General features: G+C 35.0%; 1 protein-coding gene across 3 annotated transcripts in view; it reads right to left on the bottom strand.

Moving 5' to 3' along the window:
* Nucleotides 1-25,369, bottom strand: part of GRHL2 (grainyhead like transcription factor 2) — a 208,946-nt gene that overhangs the window by 46,266 nt on the left and 137,311 nt on the right. The gene's annotated exons all lie outside the window — the stretch shown is intronic.

Genomic DNA, 25,369 nt, shown 5'->3' with positions numbered 1-25,369 from the left:
CTAATAGCTGTGTCATCCTGGGCAAGTCACTTAACCTTTCTTTGCCTCAGTTTCTTCATCTGTAAAATGAGGGTGTTATTATACTCAACATCTAAGATCCCTTCTGTCACCTCCCTCCAAAGGGTTTAGAAAAAGATAATAGGAAATCTCTGAACTTGAAAGAAAAAACCCTTATATCTTTACTCTCATTAACCTCTAACTGACATTTAGTATTTCCTTCAATTATTTAAAAATACTATTTTGAGAAAGGATACATGGCTTCACCAGATTTCCAAAGGAGTCCAAGGAAAATAAAAAGATTAAGAACTCCTATTCTAAATCTATTATTCTATGAATATACTGTATCCTAATTTGTTTAACCTGATCAAAAACAATGTCTGACATTTACATAGCTTATTTATTGACATTTATTAAGGCACCTATTATGTGATTAGGTAAAAATTAGATACTATAATTATTACTTTATCCATTTGATACATGAGGTTATAACTTAAGAGAAAAGAAATATTGTGACTTGTCTAGGGCCATAAACTCAGAGCCATGATTAGAGCCCAAGTCTCCCGAGACTCCAGAATCACTGTTATCATGCTGTCTCTCTTAATAGGACAAGATGACTTATATTTTTAAAAAGTTAATGCTCTAAAATAAAAAAAAAATTTGCAAAGGTCCCCCTACTTCTCCCATTTTGAGTCTTTAAGCTGGAAACAATATTAAAAAAATTCAATCTAAGATTGTCTTTTACATTATATCAGCAAGTTCATATTCATGGAGCTTTGAGGGGGAGAAAGAAGGGAGAAAAATAAGAAAGAAGTTATTTGTTTTCTTTAAAAGCACCACAAATTATATTTTCTTTCACAAATGGATTCCAGTCCCAGTTTTGTGACCTTGAGCAATGATCTTAAGTAAAATAATCTATTCTCAGAATATTATTTTGGTATAGACAAGGGTTTTTAACCCCTTTTTCTATTATGGATCTCTTTGACAATCCATTTTCATTTTACATATGAGGAAACTGAGATAAACAAGGTTCAGTGACTTAGCTAATAAGTATCTGAGGTCACATTTGAACTCATGAAGTCTCTTCCTGATTCCAAGCCCAGTGCTCTATCTACTTCACCACATAGCTATCCCCAAGGAAGACTATGGACTCCTTTTCAGAATAAAAATTTTAAATGAATAAAAATACCCATGTTCACAAAAGAAATCACTTCTATTGAAAAGCAGTTATCAAAATATTAAAGCACACAACACCACCAGCAACAATAATCCCCATTAACAATTCTTAATGGAAAGGCAAAAAATACTGGATTTGGAATCAAAGAACCTGGGTTCAAATCTCATCTCTGCCATCTAATGACTAGTCATTGTGGCCAAATTATTTTGCTTCTCTAAGCCTCATCAGTTTTATCACTTGTAATATGAGGACATCCAATGACAAGATGTCACTTCTGCCTCTAAAACTAAGATCTAGAAAATGATGATATTGGTGACATGGATTTTTAAGATATTTTTTCCATATCTTGATTCTATAAATAAACCTTTAACTTACTAGCTTAGCTTTATTTAGTTGGATCCTATTTCCTATTTTCTTTGTTATAAATAATCATGGAGAAAAAATGTAAAGGCATTATAAGTATTGTCATAATTAATAATAATAATGTCATGTTTTCATTTCTTAACAGTAAACTACTGATATTATTTTAGCTTATAACTTGAAAATAAAGAAACATATTCTGTTAATATGTGTTACATAATGGGCAAATATCACCTATATCAAATTACTTACTGTCTCAGAGAGAAAGGAGACGAGAGAGAAAGAGACAGAGACAGACAGAAACAGAGACAGAGTGAGAGAAGAAAAAAAGAGACAGAGAAACAGAAACAGTGAGAGAGAAGGAGGTGGGGAATAGTCCCTATCTTCAAAAGGCTTATATTCTAATAGGGGAAACAACATGCAAATAAATAGGTACATATAAGATATACAAGACACATGCACAGGAGACAGAAATGAACCAGAGTGGGGAGGGCTTTAATTGCTGAGTGAACCAGGGAAAAAAGTATACTTGAGATGATTCTTAAAGAAAGTTGAGATTCCAAAGGTAGCGGTTAAAAGGAGTTGTAATGAATAGAGAACTGAATTTTGAGTCAGGAAGATGAGTGGATTTTATGATTCTGGACAAGTTATTTAAAATTTAATTTTTTAGTTTTCCTCAACTGCAAAATAGAAGAGTTAGACTTAATGATTTTAAGGCCCCTTTCATTTCACTAGTCTATGATTCCATAGCTTTATGAATATGTTTCAGGCAGGGGAGCACAAAGTCTAGAAATGGACCTCTGTGTGCAAGCAACAGAATAAAGGCTAGTGTGGCTGATTCATATAGAATATGGAGAAGAGTACAGTGTTAGAACAAACAAAAATAACCTATGATTGAAAGAAAACAGATTGTAAAGAGCTTTAAAGTATCATACAAAGGATTCTATATTTGATCCTTGAGATAAAAGGGAATCACTGGAGTTCCTTGAGTAAGAGGGGTGATATAGGAGACAAACTTGAGGTAAATCATTTTTTGGCAATAGTCGTTATAAATCTGTTTCACTTATATTCAACTTTTTGTGACTCCATGTGGTTTTCTTGGCAAAGATACTAAAGTGTTTTGCTCTTTCTTTTTCCTATTCATTTTACATATGAGAAAACTGAGGCCAGAAGGGTTAAAAAAAAAAAAAAAACTTGCCCAGAGTTCATAGACCTAGTAAATATCAAAGATTATATTTGAACTCAGGTCTTTCCAACTCCAGGTTTGATTCTCTATCTGCTGTGCCACCTAGCTGCCCTATTTTAGCAGCAGTATAGAAGATATATTGGAGTAGAGAGAAACTTGAAGCAAAAAGACAGATTAGAAGACTTTTAGAGAAATAGTGTTATAAATAAAAAATGGGGAATGATACCCATATCAGTCACTGTTGTACCCAGAGTCCAGGTTCTGCTGCTACTTCAGTTCACACTATTATTACCACAGTGCTCAATAGAAAAGTTAAAGGATGCTAAAGAACAGTAAAACAAATATTAAGGAAATTAACACAATCTGAAGCCAGAACACAAACCCAAAAAGCCATCGGCAAAAAAAGTGGGAGTTATTCAAAGGGAAAGGTAGATGCTGGTACAGATGGGAATGACTGCAAAAAGCAGAGACACTACAAGAAATGGTTCAGAAAGCTTAAGAAACTGAAGTTGCCAACTGAATTGTATTAATTTTTGTTAATTGTACTTCTAGCAATGATACAATTTGAAATATCTTTATCAAGTCTTGTCAAAATGCAGAATTTTGCTTCTCTTTTTGTCTAAGTTATGCTGTTAGCAGAGAGAACACTTACTTTGAGAACAAAGAATATGTGTCGCTAATAGGATGACTCAGAAGTATCCATTATCATTTTCTGTTGAAATGGACAGTAATTTCTTCCCTTCTAGTTCTTGAGAAGATTTCTTCTGGACACCAGGAAAAGATTCCCTGACCCTCCCACATATATGCATAATCAGATGTACTCGTTTGATTACTGATGCCCCCAAATGGCTGGTGGGGATAGAAGTTACCTACTTCTATCTAAAATTAGCTTGTACTTCTTCTCTAATATCATCATAAATTTATTTCTTAGAACTTCTCAGGACCTGCCCTCATTTCCTTCCCTTTTTTCATATACTGCATCATCACATTGGGTCCCCTACCCCCAATTAATTCTGTGGGATATTACAGTCTTTTAGGCAATCTGGAGTTAAGTAACAGAGCTGAGATGACTTTACCAAAAAAAGTGACAGCTCCTTTCTCTGATTTGGGGGATTCTGAACAAGAATTTCTTCAAAGTTAAAATAGACTTATGAAAAATTATTAAACAATATGTGCTAAATGTAAAAATGCCCAACTTTACTCCAAAATAAATCAAATCAGATAATATGTGCAAAGCAGTAAATAGAATGCCTGGCACATAGTAGGCTCTATATAAATGTTTATTCCCTTCTCCCCTCCCTTCCCCTTCCTTTCCCTTTTCTGCTTAACTTATAAAATGAAGATTTTTTCACTGTTTTATAATCACTTTATATTTTGGGTAGTCCATGGAAGAAAGGAGTTTGAAAGTTATTGTATACTGTTGCTAATAATAATCTATGTCTGCCTGAATTATTGTGATTGTTTAGGAAAAGAATTTTCAATAAACCTGAATATAGTTTGAGGGTTGGGAGGCGGATGACTATTGTAATCATCCAGGCAAGAAGTGATGAATGCATAATTTAGGATGGTGGTTTTGTGAGCTGAGAGAATGGGACATATAAAAGAGACATTGTAAAGATAGTAATGACAAGAGTTGGCAGTCTACTAGATCTGTGAAATAAATAAGAGTAAGGAGGTGGGGGTATCACTAAGGTTATATACCTGAGTTGCAGCAAGGATGGTTAAGAACCTCAGTGACTAAGAAGGTGGTAGTGGCCTCAACAATAATAGAGAAATTCAACAGATTGTAGAGTTTAGATTCTAGAAATTTGTATACTATATTTACTAAAAAACGAATTATGCTTGCAACAGAAATGAGTATAGTCCTAACAAAATGGGAATGTTTGGGGGGAAAACAATTTTAACTATATTACAAGTAAATTTAAATGTTAAAAAAATAGGAACTAAATGGTGAAGAAATTTAATTTGCAAAGTTATCAGGTATGACATGTGCCCATTTGAACTCCGAGCTGGAATCCCAGAGCATGTCTCTGGGGAAAACCTTTGTTCATGATTAACAGAAAAACATCAGAAGCAAGCAAAATGTACTTGATCTCTTCTGTCAAGGCTTTGATTCTTCATAAATCAAGAAATCCTTTCAATCAACAAATTGAATATCTGCATCTATTTTCTAACTAAGGTCAGATGTTCAAAAGCTCAGATGCAGAGGATATTTTCATGTAATAGAGTCCATCTGTCTTTTCATTTTGTTTTCAGAGAAAACCAATTGGTTGTTTCAACACTAAACCCAATGGCTTATTGGGGGAAAGGCAAAATATATGGTGAGCATCAGGCTGACCAAGTTATGACAATATCTATCTTATAGCAAATAACATAATTCAGAATTTCTCTAACTGGGTTTATAATGCACGAGAGCACATTGGGAGGTTTCAAAGGCAAAAGCTAGTTAGAATCCTAAGTGTCACAGCTATGATTTAATTAATACAGAGCTGGCCTCAGCAAGAATACCTGGGTTTAAGTTTTGGCTATGACACAGACTGGCCATGCTAAGAAGTCAAGTCAATATGTTTATGATGGAATATTCTTGTTCCATGGGAAATGATGAGCATGATGTTGTCAAGGAAAAAAAAAAACCTAGAAAATCCTCTACCACTTTAAGCAAAGGGAAATGTACTGTATACAAAATAATACCAATGTTCTGGGATGATCATTTATAAATGACTTTGCTATTCTCAGTAGTACAAACTGAAGGACTTTATGATGAAAAATCCTTTTCCAGAGAAGGAACTGATTGTCTGAATATAGACTGAAGCATTCTTTCTTTTTTTAATTTAATTTTTCTTGAGGGTTTTTAGGGTGGGAGATTTATGTTCTTTTTCACAACTTGACTTTTATAGTAATGTTTTGCATAACTTCACATATGGTTTTTTAATTTGGGTATGGATAGAAGAGAGAACCTAGAACTCAAAAATTCAAAAAATAAATGTTTAAAAAATTGTTTTGAATGTAATTGGGAGAAAATATTAAATAAATAAATACAAAAAAGAAGGAAGAAGTCAATAAGCATTGCCTAAGTGCATATTACGTGCCAGACATTGTACTAAGACCTGAGGATACAAAGAAAGGTATTTTCTTTTCTCAGTATCTTGGGTCAGTGACCCCAAGGGGCCATTTCAAGACCATAAGAATTGTATGAGCTTTCTGACCCTTGAACACCTAACCACCATATCAGTGCCCCTTTCCCCTTGATGAGTTCCTTCTAGAAATCTTCATTTTGAAGACACAACCAGACAAGACTTGCTTTACTTCCCTCTATGTGTGCTCCAAATCACTAGACTTCACGACCAAATCTTCTCATGGATACCTTCTCCCAATCCATCTTTTCATCTCCCTCTTTTGTGTTATCTTTCTGCATCAGGATGTAAACTTCTTGATAATCTTTCTTTTTGCCTTTATTTGTATTCCCAGGATTTAACACAGTGTTTGACATGTAATAAACAATAAATGCTTGTTGCGAACTGATGCTGAGTGAAATGAGCAGGATCAGGAGATCATTATATACTTCAACAACAATATTATATAATCATCAATTCTGATGGACCTGGACATCTTCAGCAATAAGATGAACCAAATCAGTTCTAATGGAGCAGTAATGAACTGAACCAGCTACACCCAATGAAAGAACTCTGGGAGATGACTAAGAACCATTACATCGAATTCCCAATCCCTATATTTTTGCCCGCCTTCATTTTTCATTTCCTTCACAAGCTATCTGTACACTATTTCGGAGTCTGATTCTTTTTGTACAGAAAAATAATGGTTTGGTCATGTACACTTATTCTGTATTTAATTTATACTCTAATATATTTAACATGTATTGGTTATCCTGCCATCTAGAGGAAGGGGTGGCGGGAAGGAGAGGAAAAATTGGAACAAAAGGTTGACAATTGTCAATGCTGTAAAATTACCCATGCATATAACTTGTAAATAAAAAAAAAACTATTAAAATTTTAAAAAATAAATAAATGCTTGTTGCCTATCTGCCTGCCATAGCATGACCAATAGGAGTTCTCACTTCTGCCATAAGCAACAACCTCTTTGCCAATTAGCATACCAAACTCTCTCCTTCTGTCCCTTCTCAGTTGCTGTTCCAGTTCTTATACTCTCTCCTTCTCCACCAGTTCCCAGCTAATTCAAAGTCAATTATAACCTAAACATATCTAAGGTACCTATACCAGCAGCTGTATGGGACAAAGTCTCTTGGCCACAGTGTGCCCCATACTCTGTGTCTCAAATCATTTCATGGTTGTAGCCTGGCAACCCCTCAGAAGAAGGGTTTGTGTGTCAGGGTAATACTTAGTAATAACCATGCTCCTCACTCCCCCACCTCCTAACCTTCACCCTCTTTTCTTTTCAATGGGAAGGAGTAAGCCACACTGAATAAATATCCACAGATAAGTACCAATCTTCATTAAAAGATCTTATCACACTGGCTTTCCCAAACACATCCATCTTCTTAACTTCCCTATTTCTATATGAAACACCCACATACATACAGTATCTAAGCTCAAAATCTTGGTATTAGTCTCTTCTCATTTTGTTTCTCCCATATATCTCAACTATTGCCCAGTACTTAGTGCAGTGTTTGAATGTAGTAGGCCAGGCTTAAAAATGTTTGTTGATTGATTGCTTATTGCCAAATCTTGTTTCTGTTTTAAAATCTTTTACATCTGTCCCTTTTCTCCATTCATACCCCCATAACCCAGTTTTTGAAACTAGACCATAACAGGCTCCTAATTGGCTTCCTTGTCTTTCAAGTCTCCCATTCCAATTGATTCTCTACATAGCTGCCAATGCAGTTTTCCTAAGTTCAGACCTGAGCACATTATAGCCTTTCTTAATAAATTCCAGTGACCCCCTATTACCGCTAGAATCAGTTATTATTTCACCTTTTGCTTAGCCTTTTAAAAATTCTCTTTTTTGTGTAAGTTACAAGAATTATTTTCACAGAAAGGCATTCCCATAAATTAGCAAATGGGCACATACTAGAGATGCAGGATCATCATGTTTTAATGATGGGGTGCACATCTTTTAAAAGTCAGGGGATCAATAGCACTAGCAACTCTGTATGACAAGTTGCAAAACGAATAATTTCTGCATTGGCAGAAATTACCTCACTGGAAATTTCCTCTGTCAGTGTAATCACAGATAAAACTTTAATGAAGAATCCTACAGTATTTCCCAGGTCTTTTCCATCCATACAATACTTGTGAACTTATGTCACATTTGCTTCCATCCATCCATCTTTCTAGAGCACTATCTATACTGATAATATGAGAAATTATGGTACAGGAATTGGAAAGTGAGTATCAGATCTGATACCATCTTTTGCTTATTGTTGATGAGACTGGGCTGGGGTGAGGAAGCCAGAAAAGAAACATCACCACAAACAAGAAATGGTGGAATGGATAGTTTCTGAGAAAATTTGCGTGAATGATGCAGAGTAAAGTGGAGCCAGAAGAACAATCACAGTAACAATATGGAAAAAACAACAACTGGAAAGACTCTGCTCAATGCAATGACAAGCTGCATTGTCTAAATGCAGGACTAAAGATGACTGCTCCTCTGAAAATTAGCTGAATCAGTCCAGTGATACTTGTTTTCTCTTAAATACTGAGAGGACAGTAGAGTTAAAGGGAATTAAAATGCAGAATGAAATATATATTTCCAGACATGACCAATATGGGTTTATTTGATTATGCATATTTGTGCATCTTTTTCTTTTTGTGTATTCAGTGGGAAAGGGGAGAAAATAAATTGTTAATTGAAAAATAAATAATTTAAAATTTTAATAAAATGTTAAAATATATATAATAAAATTTACTAAAAAGAAAACATTTTAAAAATCTGTTAGCCTCACTGAAATTTTTATTAATCTTCAAAATTAGTGTTTTACTATTATTAAAATTAAAAGGTCATAATTAGCAATAGCCCAGCAATGTCAGAATAAGCAGAACTAGTGGAAAAAGTAAAGTACTCCTAACCATCCATGGTATTAAATGCTACTGAAATTTTCAGTGGTCCTAATTTTCTTAGGACTAATCTAATTTATATTGAGACTTATTCTTCTTGGCCCATGTTAATTTGCTTAGCTGTAATTTGTTGCTAGCTCTGCCCTTCTGTGAAAATTTTATTTTAGGGAGAAATCAGTTCATCACTTGGGAGGGTGAAATAATTGATAGAACAGCATATCAACAGACCACCAGTGATGAGTGAAGGCTCTAATTGCAAACAACTCAGATGAGCCAACTCTCGTTTAACCCTGTTAGAATGCCTTATGAGGTAACAGTCAGCAACTGCCTTCTTTCATCAATGAGAAGATGGAAAATTAAGATTCTAAGTTACTCAGGCCTCTGCTATTTTAGCAGCAATCATAAAACACATGTGATTGACTGGCAAAATTGAGATTTCAAGTGAATATGTAGAGATGTACAAAGTACTAGGCCTTTGGTGTAGTCATCAAGTTATTTTTTTTTACTTCTGTCTGACTTTTTATGATCCCATTTGGCATTTTCTTGTGAGAGATAATGGAATTTCTTTATCCATCTCATTTTTTTTAATAGATGAGGCATTAAAGCAAAGAAGATTAAATGACTTGCCCAGGATGACAAGGCTAGAAAAAGTCTAAGGGCAAATTTGAACTCATAAAGATGAGTTGTAAATCAAATGTTCTATTCACTGGGCCACCTTGCTGACCCAGGGCCTCTCTGGTAGATACTTAATAAATCAATGTATTTGGTGATTGCCCCATAACTGAGGAGAGGTTTAAAGAAATCTCTAATCAGTTTGGGTTCCTCCTCAATTGACATGACAAGATTTCTGTGCATTAAGTTTCCTTTGGAGGCAAGTTAAGGAAGGATCTTTTTTTTTTAATGGTGTGATTTGAGCATACTCATTAGCACCATATTCATTGGGTTCCAAAGACTGGACAAACCATGATGTTTGATTGAATAACAATCAGACAACCTCTCCCAGGTCTATAAAAGCTCTTGGCTATTGCAGTGTACCCACTCATACTCTTTTCTCTCATCCTGCAATATTTTGTTTCTAACCTTCAGAAAATGGACAACACAATAGTGTGGGCTGGGTCCATGTATACCATTTCTCTTTTTTTTTTTTTATTTAATAGCCTTTTATTTACAGGATTTATACATGGGTAACTTTACAGCATTAACAATTGCCAAACCTCTTGTTCCAATTTTTCACCTCTTACCCCCCCCACCCCCTCCCCTAGATGGCAGGATGACCAGTAGATGTTAAATATATTAAAATATAACTTAGATACACAATAAGTATACATGACCAAAACATTATTTTGCTGTACAAAAAGAATCAGACTCTGAATTATTGTACAGTTAGCTTGTGAAGGAAATCAAAAATGCAGGTGTGCATAAATATAGGGATTGGGAATTCAATGTAATGGTTTTTAGTCATCTCCCAGAGTTATTTTTCTGGGCATAGCTAGTTCAGTTCATTACTGCTCCATTAGAAATGATTTGGTTGGTCTCGTTGCTGAGGATGGCCTGATCCATCAGAACTGGTCATCATCTAGTATTGTTGTTGAAGTATATAATGATCTCCTGGTCCTGCTCATTTCACTCAGCATCAGTTCGTGTAAGTCTCTCCAGGCCTTTCTGAAATCATCCTGTTGGTCATTTCTTACAGAACAGTAATATTCCATAATTTTCATATACCACAATTTATTCAGCCATTCTCCAACTGATGGACATCCATTCAGTTTCCAGTTTCTAGCCACTACAAAAAGGGCTGCCACAAACATTCGTGCACATACAGGTCCCTTTCCCTTCTTTATAATCTCTTTGGGATATAATCCCAGTAGTAACACTGCTGGATCAAAGGGTATGCACAGTTTGATAACTTTTTGAGCATAGTTCCAAACTACTCTCCAAAATGGTTGGATTCGTTCACAACTCCACCAACAATGCATCAATGTCCCAGTTTTCCCGCATCCCCTCCAACAATCATCATTATTTTTTCCTGTCATCTTAGCCAATCTGACAGGTGTGTAGTGGTATCTTAGAGTTGTCTTAATTTCCATTTCTCTGATTAATAATGACTTGGAGCATCTTTTCATATGACTAGAAATAGTTTCAATTTCTTCATCTGAGAATTGTCTGTTCATATCCTTTGACCATTTTTCAATTGGAGAATGGCTTGATTTTTTATAAATTAGAGTTAATTCTCTATATATTTTGGAAATGAGGCCTTTATCAGAACCTTTGACTGTAAAAATATTTTCCCAGTTTATTGCTTCTTGTCTGCATTAGTTTTGTTTGTACAAAAACTTTTCAGTTTGTATACCATTTCTCTTAAGAGAAAAATGGATTTCCTGTTGTAATGTGTCCCTTGGAGAAAGATAATAAATCAACAAGGTTCCTGTATAGGATTTTACCTAGAAAGCAAATCTACTATGATACTCAGGTTTGATTCAGGTTTGATGGGAAAAACAATTCAGGTTTGGTGGGAAAGGGGTTTGTTTGTTCAGCAGCTCTCAAAGTATGTACATCTTTGTCTAAACTACTAAACTACTACAAGTCTTAAGAGAATTTATACAGGACTTTGTGGGAAAGTGAGATTCATTTGAATTACAAAGTGCTGTCCCAATAACAACCCCAATTTCAGTTTCTTTCCAAAGAGTCCTCTTAGGTCACTTGCTCCCCCTTACCAATTATCTCCTCACCCCTACCTTTTTTGCCCTAGAGGAACTTCTACCATTTTTGTGCTGATCTCCTGCTCCCAGAACATATTTTTTTTTTATTCCCTCCTCAAAGGTCACCTCCTTTACAATCTCCTCTCCAATTGTTTATCACCCCACCTCCAAACTGGATATTCATGAACTATGATCTAAAGAATTCTTTCATTGCTCTTGGATAGATTGTCAGTCTACTCCCCTATAGCCAGTAACTTTCAGAATAAAATTGTCCCTTCTCACCCACTCTACTCTGTTGTTTCCCCCATTAGAATACAGGGAGTTTTTTTTAATATCTCCAGCACTTAGCAAAGTGACAAATTACAAGAGATTAATACATGCTTGTTTTCTAATTTAATTATTATAAGTCTCACTTTCCTCCAAAATGCAGTTTGAGTCAAGAGTTTTCTTCTAATGAGATAAAAGTTCTTCCATATTACCTATTAAGTAGTCATGATGAAGATGAGAAATTATTCAAATTTGGGAAAATCTAGAGATTAGCCTTATTTTTGTAACCATCCAGGGCAAGGAGTAGGCTTTTGGGGATTTGTAATTCTTCCTATCTGGGGAGAAAAGAAACTAATGAAGGTGGGGATTGGGGGGAGCAGAGCAGAGGCCATATAAGATAGAGAGGCCTTTCTTAATAAAATGTTAGATGCTAAGATTGTAGCCCATTGTTAAAAACTCTGCTCTGTAATTGGAGGGACAAATATGAGTCATTTTATAAGAGTAAAATTACTATAAATCTGAGTCCTGTAGCATAAATTTACTTCACAGATATGAACCAAGGGTGCATTTTCAAGATCTCCAGAAAGTAAAACCCCTATAGTAGGAAATGAGCCAAAGAGAGAAGAAGCTCTCCTTTGGATCAGACTATCAAACCCCAAGAATAAATCCAGTTCATATGAATAGGGACTTGGAGGGGTACCTAAGGGAAAAGAAGGGTGAGAATGAACACGTGCAATTTGATTCTATCACTTGGGTTATAATGGGAAGTAATTTAACTTCAACAGTGACAGAGAGGATGAAATAGTGTCTACTGATTCAAGTTGGGAGAAGAGGATCAATTTCCCCCCCAAGTATGGAAACCTTCAAAGATTGTCCTTTCAATGTTGTAATGACTGCTCCTCATAGAAGCAGGTGAATTAGTCTAGCAATACTTGTTTTCCCTTAAATACAGAGATTGTCAAGTTAACAGTCCCAAAAGGTCATTTGTGTAAAATGTATCATAGGGGAGAGGAGGGGGCTGGAGGAGAGAGTAAGGCTTTGCACAACTCTGCCTCATTTAAATCTAATTCATTGCAAGTCAAGACATCATCTCCCTGATGTCAGTGGTTCTCTGTGAGAACAAAGGACAAACAGAACTTATAACAACAGTCAGCTCTGATAAACTATATTGATGGGGGGGGGGAGTTGGCTGTGGATTTCATAAATAAAGAAATTATGGAAAACCAGAAAAAATGGACTTTACATGAAGATCCAGCTTCAAGTTATGTTCCTATTACCTTAGTAACTCTGTGACCTTGAGAAAAATTACTTCAACTCAAAATTCCTTTGCCTATGAAATGGCATTTTTGTATCTCCAAATCTCTTGGCATAGTTTTTTGCAAAAAGAAGAGACAATGTAGATATTTCTTGAATGAACAAGTGTTGAATACTTCTAAGAACAAGTGACAATATGCAAAAGTTCTTATGATCTAAGTAAGCAAGCAAAAGCCAAAAAAAAAAAAAAAGGCATTTAAAAAAATACCTGAAGGCCACTGAAACTCATCAAAAAACAATGTTTAAGAGGATACAAGCTTCAAGTAGGGGTGGGATTCATCAAAATCAAAGGAATTTGGTATCAAATAAGGTTTAAATCCTGGGTCTCCTCCTCTCAGTTTCCTCTAAAATGCAGAGTTTGAGCCAGGAGTTTCTGAGGTCCTTCTGTGCTTTTAAGAACTCCTAGGACATTTCCAATTTGATTCTATGGTTTTATGAATATTAGCACTATCTATCTCACAAAATCTAATAATATCCACATAGTCTGTCTAGTTAGTGAGATCAAATTGCATGGTGATTTATAACTGTGTAGCCCATTATAGATGTGAACTATTATTTTGATAAAGAACTTTGCTTACTGGTGGCAGCTGGATTATAGGCAGTCAGACGTATAGGCTTAGGTTTTTTCCACTTGCTGATATCAGCCTCACTCTACAGGGCCTGGTAGAGTTCTAGTGGATATTTCCTAAACCATTATAATTCACAGTTGGCTCCCTGATTTATCCATATATCAAATTAGGCATCCATTCTGATACACAGAGAAGGAAGTTAATTGTGTACTCCTCACCTCGAAGCTTAAACTGCAGGACATAGGGCAATTGATCATAAATATTTACTAAGACTACTTTTCTGAGAGAGGCACAGAAAAGCATACTTAGTGAAAATATACCATGAGAGGAAATGCAGCCTTAAAGGCACTATAAAAATCAGTCAAGCTAGAAGATGGTCTTTAAAGGTCAAACCAAAAGCATTTGGGAATCTACCCTGAGACCCTTGGGGTAGAACAAAGGACCCTAGTGGAAAGATTGAAGTAAAAGTGAGGGTCCTCAGTATGTACTGAATTGATTATAGCACCTACATTTTATATAGAGTAAATAAGCCTGAATCTGAGTTTAGCCTCTCCAAGATTGTAAGGGGAGGGGTGAAGTGGCAAAAGTTAAATGGTGTAGAGCTGGGTAATTAATGGCACTCCTGGCACTGGTTCTCCCTGCTGACTTGCCTGCCTGACCTTCCAGCACAGTATGATATTAGTCCTTGATGGTATCAGAATCTTGGTGAGCCAAACCTACAACCAAATGGTTAAACGTTAACTGAAGCCAGAAGGTGGGGGATGGGGAGACAGGTAAGATACTAAGTTAAACCAGGACTTAGAAAACCAATTAAAAAGGATTCTGCTACATCTCACAACCCTAGCTGAATCCTTCACTCCCTATGCAGCTGGCAAATCTTTTGAAAATGTATCTAGTATGTTAAAAATTGTCTTTACATGTAATTGGAAAAAAATTAAATAGTACTTAAAAAGGGAAAAAAAGAATTGTATCTAACCAAGTCTTACAGTTTTTTTAAAAAGAGCATCAAGTTTACAGAGTACCAGCCCTGAAGTCAGGAGGATCTGAGTTGAACTCATACACTTAACACTCACTAGCTGTGTGATAATGGGCCAATCACTTAACTCCAATCGCCTTCCCCCCCTCCAAAAAAAAAAGCTCATTAAGTTAATTGAAGTCAGGGGGCAAATACCCAAATCCACATGCCTTCAATGGTCCTCCTCCAACAATTTCAGTCTGGGACTCCCTATATCTACTTGAGCTCTCTGAATGTCAGTCAGTTATGAGTGTGTAAAGAATGAAATATGAGTCTGTCACCTAAAAGTTTTTAAATCACGCTTGTAGGATCAATTCAAATCCACTATTATTTTCCTGTATTCTCACCACTATATCCCTGCCTTGTAGGTGACATATTCATAGAGAGGTGTCAATTGTGACAGATGAAATATACAATTTATTTTTAATACTGTTGAAGATTTCTCCAGCTAGAAACATTGTTTCTATAAGCACAAAAATAGATGTTTCCAAAACTCTTCTCCTATGAAAATTGCCTTTTACATCTCCTTTGAGTTCTAAATCTATGATCCCATCTGCTTACAAAAATGATATAAATGTTTTAAGGCATTATTTGAATGAAAGTTTCAAAAACTGAAGAATTTAGTTAGTAAATCATATATGTGTTTAAAAGATAGGATAGTATAATGATGAGAGAGCTAAACTCAGGGTTAAAAGTCTTGGTTCAAGACCAGTTTTTGATATATAATATGTGAGATTGAACAAGACATTTTATCTTTCATTGTGTCATGTATGTCTTCAAAGCTAAATTTTGCAACAATTGTTTTCACAGGTAGAGAAATTCTCCACTTATAAGTTTCCTATAGTAATGAGTTCAGTCTAAACCAAAAATAAACCTTCCCCAAAAAACCTTTTTATTTTTAAGAATATGACAAATAGACTAAGGGAATGCACAATAATACACTGGTGCCTATAATTTTCCAACATATGGAAAACTGTTTTGCAATTAAATTAAGACAAAAATGGACAAAAGTATTGGATAGTTGGGATCAAGCCCTGGATAGCTGTCTGGGTTTTCACAAGTCACTGAATCTTAATATGCCCATCTCTAAAATGTTTTGCTGCCTCTCTGTCTTTTTCTCTATCCAATTTCAGTCAAGCACCAAAATAGTTACATCTTATGATTCACCATCTATTAGAATAATATCATCATTAAACCCCAAAATTTGGAAATTACATTCTCTCTGCCCATTGCCTCCTAACCTTTCACCTCTCCCAGACATATTATTGTGACCTTCATTTCATTTGACCCATCTATATTCTGCCAATCTGCATCCCTTATTTTGGCTTCCCTTACCTTCGTGTCCAACATTGAATCAATCCATAGTTATGTCACTTTAATGTCTCAGGAGATAAAATCATTTACTGCTCCAACCTACTATTTCTAAATGGGAAATCTTCAGTGTTAGGTAATCCCCATCATCTGATATTTTTGCTCCTGCTCCAGGTCTCTTCTAAGTGGTGATAGAAAAAGTCACGATTTCTAACTACTTTCTCCCCACTACCACACTTACACTGAGCAGGGTGTTCTTTGTTGTCTAACAATACTCTTTCTCTACCTTTTTCAGCTCTTTATTTCATATGGCAAAGTTTTTCCAAAATTTTTCTTCTTCCCTCTTATCTTCTTCTTTTCCTCCAACTATTACCAACAATTTATCTCCATATTTATTAGCAGGTATCTCAGCTTCTTATTAAGACCACCCAGTGTGAAGGAACTCTTTTCACAATCCCTCCTCCATTTACTAATACTTTTTTTTTTAGCATCATCTTTTCCTCCTCTTTCTTTATTGTCATTGTTATATGACACATCCCCCACTATCCACTTAAACTAAACCCTCTGCCCATATCCTTAATCTCAAACCTTCTTGTCTTTTTTAGAACCTTACCTTCCAAATAATCCCTTCTTCCTCATGCATATCCAGTAACTTTTTTCCCCCAATGGTTTCTTTCCATTTGCCTACAACCTGCTTAAGTCTCACCAATCCTTTAAAAGCCCTGATAACTATCTTACATCTTTTCTCCCTTTTACTGTTAAAACTTTTTTGAAGATTTTATCTATATAAGCTCACTATTTTAAGGAGGTAAGATCAATAACACATTAACAAATCAGGCTTCGTAAGCAGTTCTGTTCTAACATAGAAAACATTTCTTCAATTTTCACTTTTCTAAGTCCTTTGTATTTCTGGCTTACCCAACCATTATACTGAATTTGCTTTCTCAAAGGTCACCAATGATCTCCAAAATAACTACTACAATGACCTTTTTTAAATGTTCATGCTCCTTTTCTTTGTAGCATTTAGCACTGTTGACACTACATCTTTCTTTGGTTTCAGAAATCTTCTACTAACTACTAACTATTCTACTAATTCTTCCCTTCATCATTTCTCTCTGTTTTCCTCTTCCTCTTCCCTATTAAGGTTGTGCTCCCTCTCATTCCTTTCTCTTAGAAATTCTTTGCATTGTTATTAGTTCAGCTATCACTTCCTTGTAGATGGCTTCTAAATCTAAATTTTTTTAGCAGGAACCTGTCTATTTCAAAATCTGCTAGCTGAAATTCTGAGCTTTTTTTAATATTTGGCTCAAACACTACCTCTCCCAGAAGAATTTCCTAATGACCCTACTTCATCCAACTTGAAAATTTTTTTTCCTTCCTTGGACATCATACACTGCTCTGTTTGTTAAAAACAAAAACAAAAACAAAAATCCTCTTTATTCAGTCAACTTTGTAATATCTGGATATATATCATATTTTCTTACTATACTATAAGCTCTGTGAGGAAAAGAACCATTTTGTATTTAACTTTTCTATAGCCTTCAGGCACAATGTTCTGAACACATTAATAATGGCTCATATTTACAAGGCATTATTTTATTTAGGAAACACTTTCCTTATAACTAACATGTGAGGTAGACCATATATTATTATCTCTATTTTAAAGATGGGGAAAAGATAAAATAATATGTCAAAGGTCACACAACACTAATTTATATAGCCAAATCTTGATTCCAAACCTTCTGACTCCAATTCCATCTTTCACTTCATAGAACTGTTCTAACTTAAGTAGGTATTTATAAAGTAAAAATAAAATAAACATAGTTAGTGCTTAGTCAATATTTGATGATTTGAATTAGAGATTGAGATACAAATAGACCTAGAGTTGTTGGGAATTTCAGAGACTACTTGGTTCAACCTTTGTTTTATAGCTGAGGAGACCCCAATCCAGACTGAGGAGACCCCAGTCCAGACCCCAGTGTCCGTTTCCTCAACTGTAAAGTGAGGTAGAGTAGAAAATGGGAAATCACTATCTTCGCAAAGAAAACCTCATAAAGAATTGGGCATGACTAAAAATGGCTAAACAATAAGCAACATTAGGAGTGCTAGCCACTACAGGTATGTACATTTTTTAAGAATAGCAATACCATGTTGATGAAATGAGAAGACTAAAGATAAAGGCACATAAGAAACACATTTCCTATTTCTCTAATATAAAATAAAATATATAATATGATCCCAAAATATATAATGAGGCCATTTATTCACTTCCCACCAGCTGTACTTCTTGGTCTAGACTCTACCATACATAATTCTCATCATTCTGTGAGATTGCATTTTGGTATTTACCCTTCATTAATCCTCTCAATGACCCTGCCTCTCTTATTTGAAGGGCTGCTCAAAGAACTTCTAAAGATTCTATTTAAAGGGGACTCTGAGGTTGTCTTCATTTTCTACCAGTTGCATTTTGGATTGGATTATATCATGCCCCTGACTCAGGCACCTTCTTTCAGGCACTCTCTTTTTCACTTTCCTTTTGTATGCTATCTTCTCTGATTAGATTGTAATTTCTGGTGAAGGCAGAAACTATCTAGTGCTTAGCACATAGTAAATACTTAATAAATGTTTGACCAACTTTTTTTATTCCTCGAGCAGCATAAATGTTCATATTTTTGCAGACCACTTATGAGCTACTACTCAAATAATATCATGTTCTAATAATTCATCCAGAGATTTCCCCAATACTAGATGATTATGTGAGTTTTGAAAATTCCTCTGAGAAGGGTTATAGCATCTGTAGGGGAGTTCTATACCCAGTAGGAACAAAATAAATGCTCTTTACTAACTGAATCCAAATATATGTGTATATATTTCACTCAATGTAAGCTTATATTGAATAAGGATGGCTTCATTGTTTCCACTAGTAACCCCAGAGTCTGGCACACAGTAGCAATTTGTAAACACTGACTAATTGAACATACAAGGTGTCCCAAAACTTTCAATGTGGATTTAAAGCTGAATCGCTTAAAACTACATTAAGACTTTTGACAATCAGTATGTGTGTATGTACACACACACACACACACGTACACACACTTAATTTTCATGTAGTACTACCATTCAGCCAGGAGGGGCCGACACAAGCCCCTAGCAAACCATGTACTAACAAATCTTTTAAGCGCTTTGTATATTTAAGTCTTGAGACTGAAATCAAACATGAACCACAAAAATTTAGCACGTTATATACATTTTTTAAATCAATTTTTACTTTCTCTTTCTTCTTTTCCATTTTAGGAATGACAAAAATTTCAGGAAGAAGCTCTCCACATATTTATGTATGTGTAGAAATCTGAATACATATTTCATATGAACACAGATTGCATTAGTATTAGTATGGAAGAGGCTTGGTGAATGTACACAAGCAATTCCAGTGCTGCCACAAAGATAATTACGATACTGATTTAAATTTACAATGTTTTAGTTTTTACAAAAGATCCCAGAGACATTATCTTTTTTAAGCCTCACACCAACCTCCAGAGGCAGAATATACAAGTATTATTATTCCTATTACAAACCACTAATACCTACTGGGAGGGTAAGTGGATTGCCCAAAGTCACAAAATTAACCAAGTGGTAGAATCAGAATTTGAAACCAGTTTTCTTGACTCAACTATAATAATGATCTTGCACAAAAAGGAGCATGGGCAAGTCATTTAACCCCATTAAGATTCTGCTATCAAATACAGATAGTAATAGCACCTATATCACAGGGAAGTTGTAATGATCATATAAGATAACCTATGTTAAAGGGCTTTGAAATTCTTATAAAGTACTATATAAAAGTTGTGATAGAATACTATTGTGCTATAAGAAATGAGCTCAATAACCTTAGAAAAACATAGAAAGAATTATATGAAATAGTGAAGTGAAATGAGCAGAACAAGAGAACACTTTATATAATAACAACAATATTGTTTTAAGAATGACTTTTAGTGAGTAAATTATTTTGACTATCATAAATATTCAAAGTAATTATGAAGCACATAGGAAGTTGTGGAGATATTAAGTGACTTTCCAATAATCACATAGCTAGTAAATGCTCAGTAAAGAGAGAGCTTCCTAACTTTAAGTCAGTCACTTTGCCCTAACCACACACTAGACCTTTAAGCTTTCAGGAATGCCGCAAAAAAAGATTCTGACATTGGGTAAGAGATTGAAGAAATGACATCGGAAAGTGCCTTCTAATGCAAGACTCCTTTTCTGAATCATGTGCTAGGTACTTGGCTCATTATAAGAACAAGTGAGATGAAGATGTAGGAAGAAGTCAGATGAAGACATAAGCTATTCTTAAGGAGATAAAGACACACTGCAAGTAAAGGGAACAGAATAAAGTCTGTAAATTACATAAAAGAGATACAAAGAATCTAGTCAATGTTTTGGTTTAGGAAATATATGAAATCCCAGACTATGTCATCATTTCTCTCCCCAAAACCAACAAGGCAAGCATGTCAGATCAAAGGTCTTACGTCGGAATCAGGTGGTGAGCCATGGAAACCCCACGTTCTGACAGAAGTTCAAGCTCTTGTTCTCCTCTGTAAGATGACTTCTGAGATCATTCCTTCCATATAAGGCTTAAGTCCAGCTTAATAGCTTCTCTTGCTATCCATTACCACATAAAACCTGAACAAAGGCATGACTTTGTTTTAAGTCCAATACCAGCAGGCTCCAGCAAATGTTTACATTTCCCTTCTGAAGCTTCCTTAACCCATACCACACCCTAGCAACTACATAAAATACCATTTACCCTGACTCCCTATTGTATGCTTCCAGAGTACTCTGGGTGGCTTTTAAACTTTAAGACACTTTTTAGAAGCATTTGTCTCCCATTTCAGTCTCTTTGCTTCTAATTCATAATTTTAATCCAGACATTTTATAGGTTAGTGTGGTACAAAGAAAAGAACAATGGATTTAAATTCAAAGGTAAAAATCTTTCCTCAGAAAATCATTTAACTTCTCTAGATCCTAGTTTCCTTTTTTTTTTTAATTTTAAAGGGAACTAGATCCTCATTCTAAGTTTTTATTATTCAATTGTATCAGCTTCTTGATGGACCCTATTTGAGGTTTTCTTGGCAAACATACTGGAGTAATTTGCCCTTTCTTTCCCCAGTTCATTTTACAGATGAGGAAACTGAGGCAGACAGGATCAAGTGATTTGTGCAGGGTCATATAACTAATAAGTGAAGCCAGATTTGAACTCATGAAGATGAGACTTCCTGATTCCTAGCTCAGGGCTCTATCCGCTGCACCAATTCTACCTAAGCTACTTTTAAAATAACGAGAAACTAGAAGTTGTGGTGCATCACATAGTCACTTTTATAGTGAAAAGTCAAAATCTAAATTTCTGTCTAGGATAAATTCAGGCTGACCCACATGAGATGATTTAAGTTATGTTTCATGACATAAAGTAAAGCTTCTCAATCACTGCATCATTGAAGATATCAAAACCAAGAACAAATGCCAAAGGCATCTAAAAGGAGAGTTCTCTAATAGGGTTTGTGAGTTTCAGAACTGTTAAGTATATAGCTCTCCCATTTCATCCATGGCCATTTTCAGTCATCTTGATCTATATCTTGCCACTGGAGCCAGATGGCTCTGGAAGGGAAAGTGAAATAGGTAATTTTGAACAGCCCTACTTCACGTAAATCCAATTCATGGCATCACCTCCCTGATATAATGGTACTCTTCGAGAAGGAAGGACAAACAACAATGAGGTGGAAACAACAAACCTTAGTACCTAGTTAGCAATGATGATTTGTTAGTGTTGATTAGGTGTTTCCTTTTGTTCAAACTCATTCCAACTCCAAGCTTAGATTCCTTTCCCTGACTTCATCCTATTCCCAACCTTTAGACAAGGAAGGTGAGTAAAGGAAATTTTCTCCTTACAAATGACTTTCTAAAAAATTATCTCCATGCTGTTGATACTCAGTTTAATTTTTCCACCCTAAGATTTCATTAAAATTTCAGATATATCTTCAACTGCTTTTCAGATCTTCCAAACTGGATTCCCATAGATATATTAATCTGAACATGTCCAAAAACTGAACTCATTATCTTTCCCCTCAAGCTCTTCCTTTTTCCTTACTTTCCTGTGATTGTTGAGGGTACTATAAACGTCCTAGAGATCCAAGTGTATAATCTGGATATTATTCTTGACTCCATTCTCTCTCAAATCCCCACTTTCTCCATCCTACTCAGCTATCAGAGTGATCTTTCTAAAATTTAGGTCTGATCTCACTACTAAATATACTCTAGTGGCTTCCTATCACCTTCAAAATCAAATGCTGTCACTTCTGTTTGAAATTCAAATCATTTATAACATCAATCCCAAACAAACACATCTTTCCAGTATTCTTATACCTTTACATCTCTCCACATATCCTCACCCTGTCTTCCTTGTTATTTCTTACTTAAGACATTCCATTTCCCAACTAAGGACATTTTTACTGACTGTCCTCCATACCTGAAACACCTTCCCTCTTCTTTTTTGCCTCTTGGATTCTCTGGCTTCCTTCATGTCCCATTAAAATCCTGTCTTCTAAAGGAAGTCTTGCTCAATCCCTAATCCCCAGTGCCTTTTCTCTTTTGAGTAGCTTCCATTTATACTCTATACACCTTGTTTGTACATACTTGTTTGCATGTTTTTCTGTGGAACCATGCTGTGTTCCCCCAGATTGTAAGCTCTTTAAGAAAAAAAGATTGTCTTTTGCCTTTTTTATATCCCCAATGCTTGCCACAAGATTTGGCATATAATAGGTACTTAATAAATGCTTTTTTACTCCACTCACTCTTGTGTCCATAAGCCTGGGCTTTCTTGAGTCCTCAAACACACCCTAAATGAATGTCTTAAAATAATGATTAGAGGGAGAATTTGGCCTTTGGACCTGTTTGTTTTTCTGATTCCAAGGCCAGCATTTCATTCCAACACGCAATCCTAGGTAAGTCACAATTTTTCAATGTCTCAGACAACTCTCTATTATTATAAGTTGCAGAAAAAGCACTGATTTGCATTATTCTAAAGAGTTCTTCACTTTTCACCAATGTTCCCTACTGGTGAAATCAGAGATTGAGTAAATATATGTGTATGTAAATTAGGATATAGAATATAAATATGTGTAGGTATACATAAAACTATATACATAATTTGTATGTGTATATATATATGTGAGTGTGTAAATACAGATTTATATATATCTTATATATATATATATATATATATATATATGTTGTTATATATGTGTATATGTGTGTGTATGTGTGTGTGTGTGTGTGTGTTTCTCCTGATAAGAACATAAATTCTTGGAGGACAGGAGCAGTTTCATTTTTGATTCTCTATTCTTAAAGCTTAATATAGTACAAACAAATAGAAGATTCTTAATACATGTTTTTTGATTGACCAACTGATTATCTCATGGTTCATTTTATAATTCAAATCCAGGTCAGAATTTCCAGTTATGCTCTGAATGAGTGTATGTGGTTTAAATAACCTTCATTTTCCTCTTTTTATAATGAATTTTAAAAAATATTTTAAAATATAATTAACAAACCTCATCCTTTGTTTTCCTCTCTCTAGATTCATATTCATTTCAACTGTCAAATAGAACTATTGTACTTTAATTACTTTTATTCAGAACTAACTCAAGATCAGATATTGACTTGATATACACTGGCAAACAAGGAACTTTTTTTTGCGTAATAAAGGAACTTCTAAAAGTTATATGGAAATTCAATCATATTTTAAACATACTAAGACAGTCTCACTACTTAAAGAAAACCAAATTTTAAAAATCCTTCATAAAACTAACAGACACATATACAGTGGTATAGAGCAAAGCACAGATGACCTGACTTCTTCTGGTCAACTACTTGTTCTAAATTCCATTTTTGAACATTTGAGCAATGATAACATCCATAGACATTTCTCAGCTGTCTAGGTGTGTTGAACTTAGAGGTCCTTAGAGAATGATGAAGCCATTCTATTATTGATAATTAATCAGGAAGACTCAGTGGACCTCAAAAAAGGAGTGACCCAGCTTTATTTGCCTCTTCTTTTCCTAGTGTAAATCATGTTAATACTATTTGGGTCCAAAATTGGAAGGTTAAGAGAACATGGTTCTTCCTTTCATTCTGGCATTCTGGCACATAATTCCACATGGCAGGCAGAATATAGGGACTCGGGAATCTTTGAATCTAAGCTGCTGGCTGCCTTTTATTTGCTTTATGTTTTTTTTTCTCATCTGAGTATAAGTAACCAAACAATAATCCTAGATGATCAGTTTTTGAGTCCATGAATCTGACCAAGAGGTCCTGGGTTTATTAATTGGAATTGACTGCTAGAAGGGGAATTTCTGCATTGGAGAATATACCCCTGACAGGAAAAGTTTGACCTCTGGACTACTAGAAGATATGGAATTGGAAGAAATTCTACAATAATGAATCCCAGAAAAATGTAAAAATACTATTCAAGTATCCTATAAAATGTTTCATGTTTGTATTATGTTAAATATAAGCCACTGGGAAAGGTGTAACAGTAGTTATAAGCTACTGAATCTTGCTTATAAGTTTTTCCATCAAAACATTCTTGTGGGTCTTGGATTTGTTAAGCATTTCTTTTGCATGTGTGAAGAAATGAATAGCTGTCCTATAATTGGTTCTTATTGCACACTGAATGATTTTCAGCTTCACCCTTTTAGGGAGACTCTAGACATGGGCCAAACATAAACTTTCAATAATTTATCTTCAAGGTACAAAGATAAAGATGTAAAGGAGCCAAAGAATGAGAAAAGGTATATAGCCTTTCCTTCAAGATCCCCCATGGTTGAATATAGTCAATATATGCATAGGTCCAGAATAGAAGTATTCCTGTGGTACATCAGGTGAGCTTACAGTGCATCAGCCCCTTGGTTCTGGCATAGGTTATTATTGATCAAATGTATTCATATAATACTAAAGCATCAGCTTGAAAATTGGGGTGTTGAGATATGGATAGATATAGATATATCTATATCTATAATATATGCATGATTTTTCATAAAATAACTTGTGTGTCCTTGGCAGACTTTGCCCTCTCTAACTTTCATTCCATAGCATTAAAAAAGAAAAGGCACCTGAAAGAAATAGGTGTGTAAAATAGGTGCATATAATTGCATAGAGCTGGAGGTAGAAAAGGAGGATTAGAATATCAGGTACAAATGAAGAGAGGACAAAGATGGCCTTAAATTAGTATTTTAAATTTCTCTGCCTGTTTGTTATTCTGAATTGGGGACTTAAAGGAACACAAAAATGTCACTTACAGGATCATAACCTTATAGTAGTAAAGAGATGGAGAGAGAGAAGAATCACAGCAAGGAAAGAGACAAAGGGCAGGTTTTGGAGTGACAAACTG

The sequence above is a fragment of the Sarcophilus harrisii genome, chromosome 1, assembly GCF_902635505.1.
Source record: "Sarcophilus harrisii chromosome 1, mSarHar1.11, whole genome shotgun sequence".
Lineage (NCBI taxonomy): Eukaryota > Metazoa > Chordata > Mammalia > Dasyuromorphia > Dasyuridae > Sarcophilus > Sarcophilus harrisii.
Note: the sequence above shows the minus strand (reverse complement) of the source record. Positions and strands in the feature narration are given on the sequence as shown.